We start from the raw sequence: 18,023 nt of genomic DNA, 5'->3' as shown, positions 1-18,023 counted from the left end.
AAAGAGGCGTACGGATGAATCTATAAAAGTGGATATGAGATGTGAAGATTTTTGTTTCACATGTTAATGCCCAACAGAGAGCATCCATTACAGAAGAGGGACTAAACAACAACAAGAAACAATAACTTGTCCAGATAACATCACTGAGTCTCTGCCATTAGTTACACCAGTATTGGTACAACAGGCACACAATAAGAATGGAGACAGGAATGGAGATTATACATGGGCCCAATAGCGTGGGCTCCCACTTACCAAGGCTTATCTATCTACTGTCACTGTCAAATATCTGACTTTCCAGCAACAAAGACCCATCAATACTTGGCCCACAATATGGCACCATCCCTTTAGAAGACCTACCAGGTACTTGGTGGCAAGTTGTCTACACTGGACTTGTTCCACCCTGGAAGTAGTATCAATCTATCTTGACTGGAATATAAACATATTCCAAGTTAGACCTATTGCTTAAGTGTCTTAGCTAGTACTACTGAGAATTTAAAGTGTTTGGTCCAATGACCAGGGCATTAGTATAGCAGTGCGTATATGGGATCCACTGATCTTTTCATAAACTATACCATCTAGACAAACTGCTAGACTCATAGAGCACTGGAATGACCCTTGGAAGATTCAGCTGAGGTGCTAGCTTGCAAAGGATACCTTGTGATGAGGGACATCATCCTCCAGGACTCAAGGTAAACTCTAAATTGATATTCATTATACAGTACAGGGTTCCCAATATGGCGAATACATGGGTGCAGTAGCTGTAGCATGCAAGTAGGAATATTTCTGTACACTGATTACCAGAGATTCATTTGCAGGATTTTTAACCTTCTTTCCACAGTGGTTAGAGGTTTTGGCAACCTCAGGAAAAGTCCCATTAAACCCCAGCTACTCCTGGTCACTTTAGGATCTTCATTCCAAGAAACCAGCAGGAGAGTATAATTGAACCTGATCTTCAGTAGGGCAGCTGTTATGCAATAGAGACAGGAAAGAATACATTTCATACTCAGGTAATCCATTTGGGTATCTTGGTTTCCACTTGACCAACTTAGGTAGTACATGGATAAGTGCAACAGCCACAACTTGAGAAGGACTTGGTGATCAATGGCTAAGTCCTCTGAGGGAAGAGGGTCTAGGTCATTGCACTAAATAAGCTACCTTGACAAGCAGAGGGTGAGGGGAATCTAGAATGGGTGGCAGAGAAAGGAGATGATCAACCTCAATTATGGCCCCAAGAATAGCTTTAAGGGCTGTAATTAATCCCACCAACGCTTTTTCTAATAAATTTCTCCAGGAAAAGAGATCTGATAGAACTTTGGAAGAGATTCTCCTAGAATGTATTATATATATAAAGGGGTTGATGGCCATGGATATCATGGTACACTGCAGAGATCTCCCCATCCAGGACTGAAATCATTCCACCTGCTGCTAGAAGTATTGGAGGATGATAGATTTCAACTGAATCCTACTTCAGAATTTACTTCAAGTTCAAGTAAGCTCAAGAAGATTACTTTTCTGGGCACAGAAAAAATGACTGGTCACTGAGGTAAGCGTAAAGTCCTCAGAGCTCTCTGTAGAAAGGCTGAGGTCTTTGCTGGATTGCATCACAACACAACTTCTTCCTCTGTTCAATCTTACTTCCTTTACTCTTTCCACAGGTGGATCCCAAGAGCACTCCCCAATGAAATTTCTGTCCCTGAGCCTTCATCTCAAAGTGTATTTCCTAGGGAATGTGACCTGTGAGAAGTTCCCCTTCCCTATGTACCTTATAACTGTTAAGACCTTTTGTAAAAAATCAAAATTTATTAAATAAAAAGGGGCTTTATTGGTTCACATAACTGCACAGGTATCAGGATTGATTTGATTCAGTGGATTAATGGTGTCAAGGACCCAGTTTTGCTCCATTTCTCTGCTCTGCCTTCCACAAAATCAGCATTATTCTAGAGCTAGCTTTGTTCACATTGACAGTAGCTGCAGTAATTCCAGGGTTTATATTCTCAGCCCTCACATTCCAAATGGAAAGAGAACAGGCTTTTAGTAGCTTTATTTAAAGAATAAGGAAAAATCTTTCTCAGAGTCACTAGCAATTCAAGGTTCAGAGACACAAATTGGTCAAAGGCTGGGTTTCTTAAGCCACTTACTGGCAAGAGGTATGGGATTACCTTGAGTGCTTTAAAATAATCAGTTCACTCCTGGAATTGTTGGTATGTTTTAATCTTTGCCTTCTACAACCACACAGATGGGGAGGGATGGAAGGGATGTTGTGGAGACAGATATATTCATTTGCTAGGGCTGCCATAACAAAGTACCACAGCACAGAGTGCTTAAAGCAGAGAAGTCTATTTTCTCACAGTTCTAGAGGCTAGAAGTCTGAGATTAAGACGTTGGCCTTTCTCCTTAGTTTAGATGACCATCTTCTCCTGCCTTTGCATGGTTTTCCCTCTGCATGCATACATCTCTATGTCCTAATCTCCTCTTGTTATAAGCAACCAGTCATATTGGATTAGGGCCTACCCTAAGGACCTTATTTTAACTTAATCACCTCTTTAAAGACCTTGTCTCCAAATACAATTACATTCTGAAGTGCTAGGGATTAGGACTTAAATACATGAACTCTGGGGGACACAATTCAGCCCATAACACAAACTCAACATCAGCATCAATTACATATTGAAATATTTCATTTGCTTGACTGTTGCACTAAATTGTCAAGTCTTTAAGGGCAAGAACAGTATCTTATTTATACCACCTATGCCTAGCACAGAGCCTGGTACACACTAGGCAGTCAATACAAGATAACAACTGCTTGCTAAGGACTATAGTTTGTTGCACCTTGTAAGTATGAGGTCACTGGTGACTTTTTTGAGGAGCAGTTTCAATGGAGTGGTGGTGACATAAGCCTAATTGTTGTGGGTTTAAGAGTGAATGGATGAGTTTGACAGTATAAAAATTATGACTTTCTTATGACAAAAGCCACCATGAACAAAGTCAAAAGATGATTATGATAAAAAATAGTACCTACATATATGGAACACCAAGGGTTAAGAGCTCTGACAAAAAAAATCCTATAAAAAGACCAGAAAAAGATGAAGACAAATAGTATGAAAACATACAAAGGCTATACACACAACCCAAAAATACATGAAAAAAAGTTCAGTCCTATCAGTACTCAGGGAAACACTAATTGAAGTAACAGCAAGATAGCATTTAATGCACATTACATTGACAAAAGTTTAAGATTCATGCTTCAGTCCTGGCAAGAGATGGATAAATAGACATTCTTTTACCTTTTGGTTGGCACGTGAACTGCAGTAATTCTAGAGGTAATCTGGCAGTGTCTCACTCGAGACATCTTTGGTCCCAAGTAACAGAAAACCCAACTCACCCCCCGCAAAAGTTATTTACAGAGTCACATAACTGAAAATCGAGACATGGCTAGATGGAATCTACTTGAATGTTATCATTGGAATCTAGTTTCTTTCCATGTCTTAGTTCTGTCTTCCTCTGAGTGAAAATCATTTTCAGTACAGGTCTCTCTTCACAAATAGAGCTTATATCCTTATAGCAACAATTTGGCAGAGAAGAAAAGTCCCTAATCTAATTCTTATTAGCCTCAATGGAGTCATGTGCCCATCCCTGAAATATAGACTATTATACCTATAAAGTGTGATATTATACTCTTATTGACCAAATAGAGAAGCCAATGGAGGAGTCCATGCCATTTGTAAATCCACAGATTAATAGAGGAAGACTAATTCATCTAAAGATAATGAGGTGCTGTTACCAGAAAAAGGGGAGATGGATACTGGGTGTCAAAACAAGCAAAATGCATATATAACCTCTACAGGCAGTATCTATCAAAATGTGCACATATTTTTTGTCTCAACAATCTCACTTTAAGGATTTGATTCTGTAGAAAGAAACTGCACAGTTTAAAAGAGATACACATATAAGGATACTCATTCTAGCATTGTTTATAATGGTACAAAATCTGGACAAATCTACATTACCTACTAATAAAGGAATAGCTTAAAAAATTATGGCACATTGTTTATTGTGCAGCTAGTTAAAAGAATGAGGTAGATCAGAGTGTCCATGATAAACTCTTCAGTAAGAAAAAGGTGCAGAAAAATGTTGATTCATTATTTATAAAAATCAAAACTTCTATTTATATGTGTTTCTATAACCATTGGGAAAAGTATGGAGAGAAACAATATTTTTAAGTTTATTTATTTTGTGAGAGAAAATGCGGGGCTAGGGCAGAGAGAGGGAGAGAAAGAATCCCAAGCAGGCTCCACGGTGTCAGAGCAGAGCCCCATGTGGGGCTTGATCCCATGAACTGAACCATGAGATCATGACCTGAGCCAAAACTAAGAGTCATCCAGGTGCCCCAAATCATTAATCTTTTAACACTCATTTTATCTAGGATTGGGATGGGGAGAGGAAAACTATCCTTTTCTTTATTTGCTTCTGAATGTACTATTATACTTCTGTGTTGTCTGAATTGTTAAAACGAATGCTTATTACCTTTTAAATGAGTAGAAAGTGAAATGAGGAAGTAGTCTTAGATATAAACCATTTTTAGATTTAGAGAGAAGAAAGAGAAGTTAATCTCCGGTAAAGAAGAGATTGAAAATATTGAAGACAGAGTAACCCATAGGGTGGGCCCTGAGGGGATGGAGAGGATCCATTTCAGAGCAGAATCCCAAGAGTACCAAGACTGTGATAGCTTCACTGTTCCACGGGGAAATGCAAATAAACAGCACAGTTAATAAAAACTTAGTTCTTTAGTGTTGAAAGTGCATGTTTTAAAAAGGAAATCCAGGTGATAAGAAATGGGAGGACTTTGAAAATGTATACTGTTATTCATCAACATTAAAAAGTTAGCAGCCCTGCCTGTGTCAGTTCCTAAACTGTTAGAAATGTTAATGGTCTATAAATCCCAGAGTCTGGGAAAAACAGATCTACAGCACAAGTAGAAGGCTAAGCATTAAGCAACACCTAGCACTTCCTCTGTGGTGGAGGAAAACAAGTGTGTGTGAATATGGACAGTTAGAGACAGATTTTGTACGGATAGGGAAAGAAGGGGAGGAAGTTAAAGGCTATGGTGAGATCTTTTGTTGGGCTCAGGGTTGAGGGGCTCCGCGGCAGTGACTATGAGGTTGAGACTTGAGGGGAGTTGCAAAAAATGGTAAGAGGTGCTGTGGGGAATGGGAGACCAACCTGAGAGAAACTGGACTTTTCAATATGGAATAATACCTATGTTTTTGCTCAGATTTGGTCTTCTATGAAATTGTCCTTGGTCCTTTTTGTATTCTCTCCCTCATTTGACACTCCCTTTCCCACCCAGCCCTTTTGTTTTTATTCTTTTTATGACACTTATATTGTTTCTTAGTTTTTGTACTTGTCTTATCTGTACCCACTAAACTATCTCTGAGACACTGGCCATTCATTCTATAACCACCTCACAGCACCTCTGACATAGTAGACGCCCAATTGATTAGTGCTGAAATAAATTTAACTCCACATAGAAAATGGGTAATCAGTATCATTTTGATTAAAATTCTTCACAGTTGTGAAAACAGGGATAAACCGTTTTGCCTTTTTTTTTTTTAAATTCCTGTAAACTAACTTTTCCCCATGGCATGTATTTTTCATTCCCTACAAAGATATTGTGTGTGTGTGTGTGTATATATATATATTTTTTTTTTTCCTTATAAGAATCTTAAACTGTACACCCTTGGAATTCAAACACTCCTGTTATAAAAATGCCACAGAGATCATTAAAATAAAAATTTCCACTGTAATAGATATTAAAATTGAGGACCAAAAAACTTAGGCAATTTGTTCAAAACTGCAAAGGTATCAAGTGAGAGTCCATATTGGAGTCATGTTTCCATATTAACTCAGTGTCTTTACACAGTGATTCTACTTCTTAATTTCAATTTTATTTTGCATTCAACTTATAGTAGTAAAATTAATTATAGCAGTTATCTCTGGTAATGCTCTGTCAAAATCAATACACTGATTACCCTTTATTTTTAAAGATGCCAGTATGGGTTTCTGTTGCTGTGGGACATGTTTGATATTTTAAGTACCAGGTAAAATACAACAAGCCATTTGGGCATTCAGTTGAAGGTTGTTTTATGATGCGTATCATTTCTGTAATTTATGGTTATAATCAAATTTTAAATGTTGACAGTGATGGTTGGTATATCAATCTTTACTCTTGCATTTTACAGTTTATCATTTATTTAAAACTCCATATCTCTTTATTATATCGTAAATAAAAAGTATTGGAACCACAGAGAGAGTAACAAATTGTCACATGCAAACATAATTAGGAGGATGCTGCATGTACAGAAATACACATAGTCTTCTCCCTGGGGAGGCAAGAGATGGCCTATTACAAACAACCACCCTCTTTTCCGTTTGCACATGAAAGTAGAAACCACTCGTGCATTAGCATTAAGAGCATTTTTCTCTTAAAACATGCTTACATAATACCTGAAGCCAACTGTAAAAAAGTGGAAATTAATTATCTGCTAGAGAATAAATAGATCAAAAGATTCATGTTGTTCAGTATGGCGCTTACTCAAAAAATTAAAAATGGAACTACCCTACGATCCAGGAATTGCACTACTGGGTATTTACCCCCAAAATACAAAAGCACTAATTTAAAGGGATAAATGCACCCCTATGTTTACTGCAGCATCATTACCATTGCCAAACTATGGAAGTAGCCTAAGTGTCCACTGCTGGATGAGTGGATAAAGAAAGTGTGGTATATATATGTACGATGGAATATTATTCAACCATAAAAAAGAATGAAATAAGTCAGAGAAAGACAGAGACCATTTGATATCATTCAAATGTAGAATTTAAGACACAAAACAAAAGAACATAGAGAAAGAGACAAACCAAGAAACAGACTCTTAAGTATAGAGCACTGATTGTTACCAGAGGGGAGGTGGGTAGGGATTGAGTACACTTATCATGATGAAAATAAAATTATAAAAAGGAAATGGCCCCAGGAGGGGAAAAAAAACCCAATTCATATTGCTTAGTTTTGCTGAAATGGTATTGTGCTATTGTTTTTTTTTAATAGTTTTCTATTGGCAGATATTATCATTTAACCTTTAATTAAACTTAAGGATGAACACTTTCTTAACAAATAAATATATTTTCATAAAATACCTACAGAAGAATGTTGCCCCATTAGTCTCCATCTGAAGTTACACTCCTGGGGGGGTCGCATTCTCTCGGTTGAAGATGTGCATGTGTACGTGACAAAGCTACACCCTAATTCTGTTGGATGGCTCATTACAGTGCTTGTAGAATAGTGACAGGGAAAGGCGTTTGATAAAAATTTTGTTCTACCATCAGAAAAAACCATTTTAACTCCTCTAGATCATGGTTCCCTCAAATTTTTCAAACAGCGAAGCCCATCAAAATCTCCAAACCTTGTATCATTGTAAAACTCCAAAGACTTTGAAACAGACACAAGGCTGCTATTCATATATTCCTCCAGCAATATTTACCAAGTTCTTACCGAGTGACAGGCACTGTGCCAGGAGCTGTTGTTGTGAAAGTGGTAAGACATTGGCAGTGTGGGGCAGACACGGAGCAGACCGAACACGATGCATAGGATGACGGTGCTATAGAAGCGACCTCACAGTACGGGGAGCTGGGGGGTGGGGAGGACACGGCAACCGGCCTGGTTTGGGCGAGGGCGACGAAGTGGCCAGCCGGCGGGGCATCGAGAAAGCGGGGAGGATTGTCATTCTGGGCAAGGCTTGGCGTGGTTAGGGAAGCGCACTGCGCACAGAAAGGGAAGGGGGCTGGCAGCAGGGAAAGATGCGAGCCGCAAGGCTGGATGTGACTGGGACCTGGGGTAAACCAGGTTGGCCGCCTCCCGCGGGAGCTGTTAGCTGGACGACGGCGGGGGCCCCGGACTGGAAGGGCCACCTGGAAGAAGAGGGGTGGATGCCGGCGCGGGAAGAGCAGTCAGGGGCGTGCAGAAACTGTACGCCAAACTACGAGGTTGAAGTCAGTGGCTTTGAAAAAGTGTAAAGGTGTTTCTGAAGTAAAACCTAAGATCTAACGACCCGACGGGAAATAAACAAGGCACACATGTTCCACGTCGCAGGTCCCGACAAATTATTGAATGATCACGTCATTGACCACAAAGTGGAGGTCCTCTATTCACAATCAAGTTTTTAATTTTTCGTTGTGGGAATTAAGATAAGGGGATATCCTAGGCTCGATGAGCCACAGGGAGAACCTTTCCCCTAGGCATTTTTTAAATGCCCGCCAGGACGAAAAAAGAGTTGGGTTTACAAATTAGGGACACTTCAACCTCTCTGTAGGATGTATTTCAGGTGGGCAACGGTGCTGGGTGAAAACTCAATCCACCGCCAAACAACATAATAGCATTCTTCAATATCAGATTACCAGAAAGATAGGGTAGCAAAAGCCACGCAAACCATCTCACGTCCAGGTCCCCAAGGGCTTCCTTCATTGTCCACGGCGTCTTAGCCGACTGCGCCGCCAAAGCAGCGCCAACTCGAGCGCCTTACACACTGCGCCTGCGCAGAGTCCGCCGCGTGGGAGGATGACAGCCTGCGGAAGACGTTTCCCAGAAGCCCGCGCCACTCGCTGCCGTCCTCCCTCCCGCTCACAGGCCGCGTGACGTCACTCCGCCCGCCACGTTCCTCGTCGCTAAGGGTGGTTTGCCAGCGCCCCCCAGTGGTCCTGTTGAGCGCTGCAGCGGTACGCGCAGGGCCCAACAAGCGAGTAGGGAGAGGGCTGCGGGTGCTGCTGCCGCCGTCGTCACCGTAGCGCGCCGACATGTGGCGGCGCGGCTGAGCGGAGCGGAGCGAAGGGGGAGAAAGGGGGAGGGCACGCGCGGGGAGGGGAGGGAGGAGGCCAGACAAGGCGGGGGGAGGGGGAGCAGCGGTGGCGCAAGTCGCGCGGAGCAGCGCAGCCCAGGTCCTCTCCTTGCTCCGCCGCCACCTCCCGACCCGGCCGGTAGAGCCGGCGCTCCAGCGGCCCCCGGAACAACTCAAAGCGGACGAAGGAGTCCATGTTGGGGAACTTGGCGTCGTGACGGGGACCTAGGGACCTGCAGTGGGGCCGCCGCCGCCGGAGCAAGCGCCTCGACCTCGGCCTGAGGTAAACACGGGCCGACCCCGGGGGCGGATGGGCTCAGGCGGCTGTCCGGACGAAGTGGGGGCTGTTACGGGCCGGCGCAGAGCGGAGGAGCGGGCCCGGGGCGACAGGAGGGCGGACAAAGTTTCGGAATCGCGCGCGGCCCAGGCGGCGTTCTGCGCTTGGAGGAAAGTTGGAGCTGCCTCTCGAGGCAGGGGAAGCTGCGGCGGGGAGGGCCCCCCCTTCCTTCTCGCTACCCCGCGAAGGAGGCCCCGCTTCGGCCGCCGCCGCCTCACAGTCGACACTCTGTCCCATTTCCTCCTTGTGGCCTACCCGCCTCCCCGCCGCTTCAGCCGGCGAAGCTTGTCCCCTGCCGGGTGCGGGGTCCGGTGGGGGGGGGGGGGGTGTTGAGGCTAGAGGTTCCACGACCGAGTCGCCACACAGGCACCCCCTCCCTGCAGTGGAAACGTGTCTGGCTGGGCTTCCGGGCGCTCTCCGACCCCCAAGTTCGCTTTACTTGGAAGACTTTGCTTTTGTCAATAGTGTCCAAGCCCGCTTGTGAAACCAAACTTTACTACGTCGTGACCTCTCAGTGCGCGAATAGGGAAGAGCCGGTGCTGCTAGGCATCGGCGTTTACCCCACGTCCTGAATTTCGAACTGTTCCCCCCCCCCCGCCCCCACAATTTTTAAACCCTTTTCCTGGGCTCACCACAAAAGGGCCGGATCTAAACTTAGCTTAATGAGTCGCTCCTCGTCTCACCTAGGAATTTTGAACCATCAAAGACGTTTCTTACAGATTGCTGGCTGTCTTCGCACCCATATGCATTTTGAAAAATTGTTTTAAAAGTAAACCCCTGGTTTAAGTAGTTGATGAAAACACTCAGAGATTCAAATGTTGTGAATTGTAAAATACCCCCAGCGTATTTCTGTAGCGTATTTCTGTCAGCGTCTACGAGTTGAGTGATTATCATTAATATTGGATTACGTTTTAATTAACATCTTTTATCATACCAACAGTGAACTGAGATCTTGAAGCAAAACTGATCGAAAAGTTTTTAATGTTTGGCTGGTAGATGCTGATGTTAAATTTTACCAGTTTGTGAATTTTCATTGACTTACGGAAAAAGCATATTAATAGATGTAATTTTCATTTTAAAAGTTAACTCAAGCATAGGACTGCTTACCTCAGCAGAATATTGAAGGCAAAACATTCTTAAATAATTGCTGTTTTTGAATTTTATTGGTAATTGTATTAAAATTTTGATAAGAATCAAGTCTCTTTCCAGACCATTGCTTTCTTCTTCCTATATCTTTGGCAGTTAGCTTAATCATCTCACCTCTTTGCTATTGGTTAAGAGCTGCAGTAAAAAGCTTGTGGGACTTTTATTTTTTTGTTGTTTTATTGGGCAGATGAAATTCTGAAATTGTCTTTGGATTTTTTTTTGTTTTATTCTCTTAAGGATAATCTGAATCTACTTCGTATTGTGTTTATGCAATATGGGTTTTTAAATTTGTAATTCTTACTGTAGCTGCCGCTTTTTCATTGTAATATTTTTCAGTGCTTGCAAATATGTTTATAATCATTCAGTTTTACTTCAGATGGTGACCTTTTTACCAGAGAATTTGAGTACATTTTAAGATTTTTGGTGGGCTAAGATTTGGTCGTTTGCTTACTCCTTGTGTACTCACACTGCAAAAACATTGTTCAGTATGTCATGAGGGTATAAAACTGTAGAAAAGAATAGAAAATTGTTTGTAAATATGCTGCCTGAAACGTGTCATGGAGAAAATCTTAAGGGTGATTTTTGGGATACATCTTTATGTGCTGTTATTGGAGTCCATGAGTTAAAATCGAAATTTTTCAGGGGCCACTCAGCTTCCGCATTATTTTTTGGGCACGAGGCAGTGTGGCTAGGCATTTTTCCTGAAAAGCTGTGCTATTAACTAGAGATAGGATGAAACAGTGCAGTTACATGATGTTGTTGATTCACCATTAGTAGCATGTTTTAGTAGGAGGAGAGTACAGTATTATACTACTCATTGACTTATTACTGAACTTTTTAGGTACACCAGTGAGAGATGGTTGTAAAACCTAACTAAAGAGACTGGCATATGTAGAGGTAATAAAAAGAGTCAACCTTAGAATAATTTTCATTGGAACTTCCCATTGGGAAGCTCTGCCACCATCTATCCTGGTGTTTTAGTGATGTAGATTGGATCTTGACTTACCTAGCTCAGTGAAATAAAGAGGCTCAAAACCTAAATTGTTAATTATGGTCTCTGTCCGAAAGAATAAGTGAATAGCTTTGCACCTTATCTTGCATCTGAATTGTACTAACTGGTATTAGTACTGAGTAGAGCTCAGAGTTAAAATCTTGGTGTTCCCAAGATTCATCTTTGTGTTATCATTGTTGTCTTTTTTTAAAGTTGTGACTTTGTTCTTTCTAGTACTTAGGTACATAAAGTTTTACAAATATAAAAACAACACCATCATCTCTCACTTGCAAAATAGTTTCCAAAAGTCTCACTATGACTTCTGTTTACCTATGATGTTTAACACTCAATAGCCAGAGTGATCCTGATGAAACTTGTCAAATCATGTCACTTCTCTTTTCAAATGGCTTCCCTTCTCAGTCATAGTAAAATGCATAGTACTTACGGTCTACCAGGCTCTGAGTGTTTCGCGTCTCTTCTTCCTCTCTGATTTGATTACCTCACTTTGTCCAGTCACCTTCCACTATGCTACTGAGAGTTTTCTCTGACTACTCTGTAAGACAGCAGACCTTCCCATGTTTCCTACCACTTTTTAAGCCAGATTTTCTGCATAGCATTTATCAATTTCTAATATACTGTATAATTTATTATCTTAAATTTATTGTATTCTTCGCTTTAATGCAAGTTCTGTGAGAACAGGGGATTTGTCACTTTGGGTCATTGTTTTGTCCCCAAACACCTGAACAATGCCTGGCACATAGTAGGTGCTTAGTAAATATTTAATAGATTAACCTGCTTTCAGCTGGAGACATTAAAGCAATAAAAATAGTAATTGTGGTTTGAAACTTTATGCAGTCTTTTGCATAAACTGCTAAGTTACTTTTATCCATGATTTACGTTCAGATCAGAGGACATATTTTTAAAGTAGAGGATGACAGAATGTGACCTTGGAACTGATTTATCAGGGTATAGAAGGAACTAAGAATACTTAGCTAAGGGTAGAGTGGTATAACTATCTTACTGTTTAAAATACTGTCTTTTAGAAGCCAAATTATACTTATTTTTGGTAGTTACAGAAAACAGAATTATGATTATGGTGATGGGTTTTGAAAGGGAGGAGAAGCAGCAAGAGTGGATGTGGGAAAATTAGTTAAGACTCTTATAGTAGTGTCCAGAAGAGATGAGGATAGCTTGATTTGGAGGTGGGCAAAAGTGAATGAAATTTGTAGTCACCAGGCCTCTGTTGATGGATCCAAAGTGAGGGAGATAGAAATTTCAGAGGTAAACAGCTGGGTGGAAGGTGATACCACATAAGGACCAAGGTTCTTTTGATTCTGACATACTGTATTTAAGGAACCTCTGGAACTTTCAGATGGAAATTTTTATAGGCAGTTAGATAATATGGTTCTAAATTTCAGAAGAGAGGTATCAGCTGGAAATAGAAAATTGAAGTCATTTATATAAATTGTTGAAACTATAGGTGGAATCAATTGTCTAAGGGAGGGAATATAACTAGAATGTCATCACAGTGGCCCCTAATATAAAAAGTTTGAGGAAGGAATGTAAGCTCCCAAAGAATACTGTGAAGGTCAAAGAAGTATGAGTTGAGTGTGGTATTGTAGAAACCAAAGGAAGAGAGTATTTCAAGGGGAGAGTAATCAGTAGGGTCAAGTGTTGATGAGAGTTGAGTAATGTAAGAGCTTAAGATTTTTCATTGAATTTAACAATATGAAGCTCATTGGCCTTTTTAATAAGCCGGATAGTAAGCTTCTTATTTTCAAACTGATGCTCCTGTAATTGCTTGACTAGATGTAAAAGTACTGATATCAAAGGTTAAGAAATTATCTGCCCACATTACAGAAGATACCTAATGTTTCTCAAATATTTGCTATGTGCCAGTCACTCTGTTTTAGACATTTTACATAAATTTTCGTTTGATCTTTTCAGTAGCCTTGAAATGTTGGGTGTATTAATCCATTTTACAGAAAGGAATCTGAAGCTCTAGAGAAGTTTAATGACTTGCTAAGAAATACTCCACTCCATCTGACTCTTGGGCCTTTAGTTACTCATTATATTAGTTGGCCTCTCAAACTCTAGGTCAGTGCTGTCTAGTAGTAGACTTTTCTGTGATGATAGAAATACTGTGTGTCTGCTGCCAATACAGTAGCTAATGTGGCTGTTGAGCATTTGAAATATGGCCAGTGGGACCGAGGAACAAAATAGTGGTTACTGTATTCGACAGTGGGTATATATAGTGGGTCATTGAGAATCCCATAAATAATAAAGCAGAGTCTTTACTTACAATAAGAAGAGGTGCAAACACATATTCTTCATTTGGAGGGAGTACCATTTTACTTATATGCTAGTTTTAGGTACTATAAATGAATATTGTAGATAATCTTTTTCTTTTTTTAAAACAATTTCAAACTTTCAGAAAAGTTCCAAGTAGAATACAAAGAACTTTCTTCCTCTGAACCATTAAGTTGCAGACACCCATCCTGCTTAAGTCCCAAGTACAATACAAAGAAGTTTTTTTAAAACCTTTAGCCATTTGAGAGTAAGCTGCAGATGCCTTCTCATCACCCCAAAGATAAAGACTTTCTTTTACATAAAATATATCAAAATAAGGAGATTAACATCACTGTATTACTACAATCTAACTCTCAGACCTTGCTCAGGTTTTGTCAGTTTCCACAGTAATTTCATTTGTAAACAGGAGGATCCAGTTCAGAATTCTGTATTGCATTTAATTGTAATGTCTTTTTATACTCCTTCAACTTAGAACAGTCCCTCAGATTTTTCTTGATTTTCATGACCTTGACACTTCAAGAGATTACAGGTTAGTTTTGTTGTTAGATGTCCCTCGATTTAGATTTGCCTGATATTTCCTCATGGTTGGATTCAAATTGTGTTTTTTGGCAGGAGTGTCTCAGTAATGATGTTGTGTGTTCTTATTGCATCCTATCCTGTGGCATACGATTTCAGTTTGTGCCATCGCTGATGATGTACACTTTGATCACTTGAGTTAGATGAATTCTCCCAAGCTTCTTCACTAAAGTTCCCCCCCCCCTTTAGTAATTAATAAGTATTTTGTGGAGAAGTATTTTGAAACTTTATAAATCTTTATCACATTTGCTGTTTATTCTCAAAATGTCCCAGTTTGGCCACTGAAAGCCCCTTCCAGCTAGTTTCTGTGTTTTGACTTGCTTTGAGCACTTCCTTACCGTTTGCAAGAAAATGTCCCAGGTTCACCTTGTACATACTTTCCCTGCTGTAGCCATAGAATCAGCTGTTTCTCCAAGGAGTGGTTTCTTTCAGTGAAAGGTATTTAGAAAACCTAGATTTGGGTGATGTATATATTTCTGTGTCTATATATAGAAAACCATGAGCTGGTACCAATTTTTCCAATTTCAAAACGTGTTTGTTTTCTAGCGTTTGTTCTCGTTTTCTCCCTTTCCAAATTTATAACTCTCTTCCCTTAAAAGGAGAAACCTGATTCCCAATATCCTTGGGATCAGTCACCAAAATGTAGCCAAACTTCTGTTGCCACTGCTGCTTTCTCTCCTGTGAATATCATTTTCACTCTTAGGCTCTGATTTCTTGTGCCAAGATGCATTCCTCACTTTAGGCTCCTCAGATAGTTCATACTGAGGATGTCACCATTCTGCTTGACTTCTATCTAGTACCTCACTCTGGGTTCCCTCACCATCCTACATATGGACACCTTGCTCATTAATGTGGACTCCAACACCTCCAGGGAGAAAACCAACATACAGATATGTTTCTTAAAGATTGTACTTATTGTTTCTATAAAAGATTGTCACACCAAAACTTTTAATGAAAATTATGATCAGATATATTCTCACTTTAAAATTTAAACCCTCTTGAGACTCTCACATCTCTGTTAGCGATAAGACTAATCTTCCTCCTTATTTTCCCTTTTATCCGAGAGTTCTCAGATGTACTTTTAGGGGAGTCTTCTTAACGTAATTTTGACAGTAAAGTGAAAATAGTTCTTTGGAGGGGTGCCTGGGTGTCACAGTTAAGTGTCAAACTTTGGCTCAGGTCATGGTCTCATGGTCCGTGAGTTCAAGCCCTGCATCAGGCTCTGTGCTGACAGCTCAGAGCCTGGAGCCTGCTTCAGATTCTGTGTCTTCCTCTCTCTCTGCCCCTCTCCCACTCACGCTCTGTCTCTTTTTCAAAAATAAATAGACATCAGAATAAATATAAACATAAAATAAATAGTCCATTCGACCTAGCTTTGCATTCTAGTTGTCCCATATACTGATTGTCACCTTTTATTGGTGACTTAATACTGTCCTCACCTATTTTAATTTTTAAGTAACATTTGCCTAAGTCTAGTGGTAATAGTAGCTATCTCCATCTCTGTTGTTTTATACCCTTAAGTTAACTCCACTTAGTGATTTTCAAACCTTTTTAATGCAGTGTTACTAACGTTCAATGTTGGTGGTGTTTAAAAATTTTAAATGTACTGTAGTATGGTATTTTGAGGGTTAAATGTGCAAAGATATATCAGGTAGTTTTAATTTTTAAAATGTACTGAGGTTTGGTATTTGAGTATTAAATGTGCAAAGACATGTCACAGTTTATTGCTGGATGAGCATTTTCCCTACCGATAATCTTGTGATCCAGGTTTGTTGATATCTATGTGTCTCTTAGGTCTGGGAATGAAACATGGCCTTTGCCCTTGAGGGGCTTATTCCTAATCAGGCCTACTTTATTGCTCCCCAGTATTCTTCCATTTTTTTCCTAAGTACTTTTCCATACATTTCTTTCTTCTTCCACTTCCTGCTGCTGCATTATTTTCAAAACCCCCATTTTAAACATGTCAAAATAGATAAATGGGATAGAGGTGTACTTTTCCTTAGTGATTTTCGCTTTTTACAAAACAAAATTTAAGTCCTGCCTTGGACTTAAACTTTTAAGTCCATTTACATTCTGGCCCATGATTATTCTTTACCCTTATCTCCTATTGCTGTCCTAAATGAGTTCTTTCTAACTAAATGAGTCCTGAAAAATGCCTGTAGCTCACATTTGGCACTTAGCATATGCTATTCTGTTGTTCATCTTTTGTATCCTATTTCTCCAGCTCTACTTTTTGCAGCAGGAAGGGGTATAGTATCTTTATCTGTCTTTGTATTCCAATGCCAGGCTCAATACCCTGGCCAAAGTAGTAGTTCCGCAGCTTAAAGTAAGCAAAAACAAATATAAATAGTAAAGAGAGCAGCCACAGCAACACTGCCTTGAAAATTCTCTGGGATCAGTGAAACAGCTTACAAATGATAAATGATCTGTTAAGGTAAATATACTTGTAACACTATTTTGTATGCTTAGATCACCTGTCAAGAAAATTGTTTCTTTAAATTATTGTTCTAATGGGAATAAATATTAATAACTTACAAAATTTGTAAGCTATCATTCACCTGAAAATCTTATAGAAGAGCCTTCAGATAGGACAGCTTTAATGCATTAAGGCCATATTTCTTTAGGAACTGTTGTACATGTGCAGTTACTTAGATGTCAATATGAGTAGTATGAGGGAGATGCATGAAACAGAAAATAGCTTTATTTTTTCAAAACTGCTACAGAAGTAGATGAAATTAAAATTGAATGAAGGAGAAACAAAGCCAATCAAGCCCTTAAGAGAAATTTAGAATATATTTTATATTAGTATAGTCACTCCAACTTTCTTTGACTACTGCTATGGTATATCTTTTTCCATTCTTTAATTTTGACCTATGTCTTTGTATTTAAAGTGAGTTTCTTAAAAAGCAGAATCAGACCTATAAATATAGAGAACAAACTGATGGTTGCCAGAGGGAAGGGGAGTGTGGGAGGATGGGTAAAATGGATAAAGGGGAGTGGGAGATATGGGCTTTCAGTTATGGAATGAGTAAATCACAGGAATAAGAGGCACAGCATAGAGAACATAGTAATATTCTAATAGCATTGTATGGTGACAGATAGTAACTATACTTGGGGTGAGCATAGCATAACATGTAGAGAAGTCGAATCACTGTTGTACACCTGAAACTAATGTAACATTGTGTGTCAACTATACTCAAATAGAAAATTAAAAAAAAAAAAATTGAGTTTCTAGTACACAGTATGTAATTCAGTGTTTTTGTAAAATCTAATCTGATGATCTTTTATTTAGTGTGTTTAGGTTATTTACATGTAATTATTGATATATACTATTTTGTTCCCCATTTCCTGCCCTTTTTTCAATTATGTGAATATATTTAATATTCTACTTTAAATTCATCTATTGACCTTCTGACTGTATCTCTTTAAATTATGTTTTAGTGGTTGCTTTAGGCTTACTCTTGACAACTAGAAATGTGGCCAGTTTGAATGGAGACATAGGCTGTAAATGTAAAATACACACCAGATTTCAAAGACTTACTACCACAAAAAGAATACACAGTGTCTCATTTAATAAGTTTTTTTTTTTACTGGTTACATGTTGGATGTTAATATTTAAACATATTGGGTTAATAAAATATACTAGATTGATATTTTAACTTTTAAAATATGGCTACTAGAAAATTTAAAATTACATATGTGGCTCACATTGTATTTCTGTTGAACAGTGCTGCTCTAGGGATTATAATATGTATACTGAGACATTCACAATCTA

The 18,023-nt window shown here is 39.6% G+C and overlaps 1 protein-coding gene across 3 annotated transcripts in view; it reads left to right on the top strand.

Annotated features, from left to right (window-relative positions):
* Positions 1-9,033: 9,033 nt before the first annotated feature.
* Positions 9,034-18,023, top strand: part of SCAF11 (SR-related CTD associated factor 11) — a 70,202-nt gene continuing 61,212 nt past the window's right edge. For all 3 annotated transcript variants that reach the window (XM_027035958.2, XM_027035957.2, XM_027035955.2), the window contains exon 1: positions 9,034-9,171. The gene's annotated coding sequence lies outside the window, so the exon portion shown is untranslated. The remainder of the gene's footprint in view (positions 9,172-18,023) is intronic.

This window comes from Acinonyx jubatus, chromosome B4, assembly GCF_027475565.1.
Source record: "Acinonyx jubatus isolate Ajub_Pintada_27869175 chromosome B4, VMU_Ajub_asm_v1.0, whole genome shotgun sequence".
Lineage (NCBI taxonomy): Eukaryota > Metazoa > Chordata > Mammalia > Carnivora > Felidae > Acinonyx > Acinonyx jubatus.
Note: the sequence above shows the minus strand (reverse complement) of the source record. Positions and strands in the feature narration are given on the sequence as shown.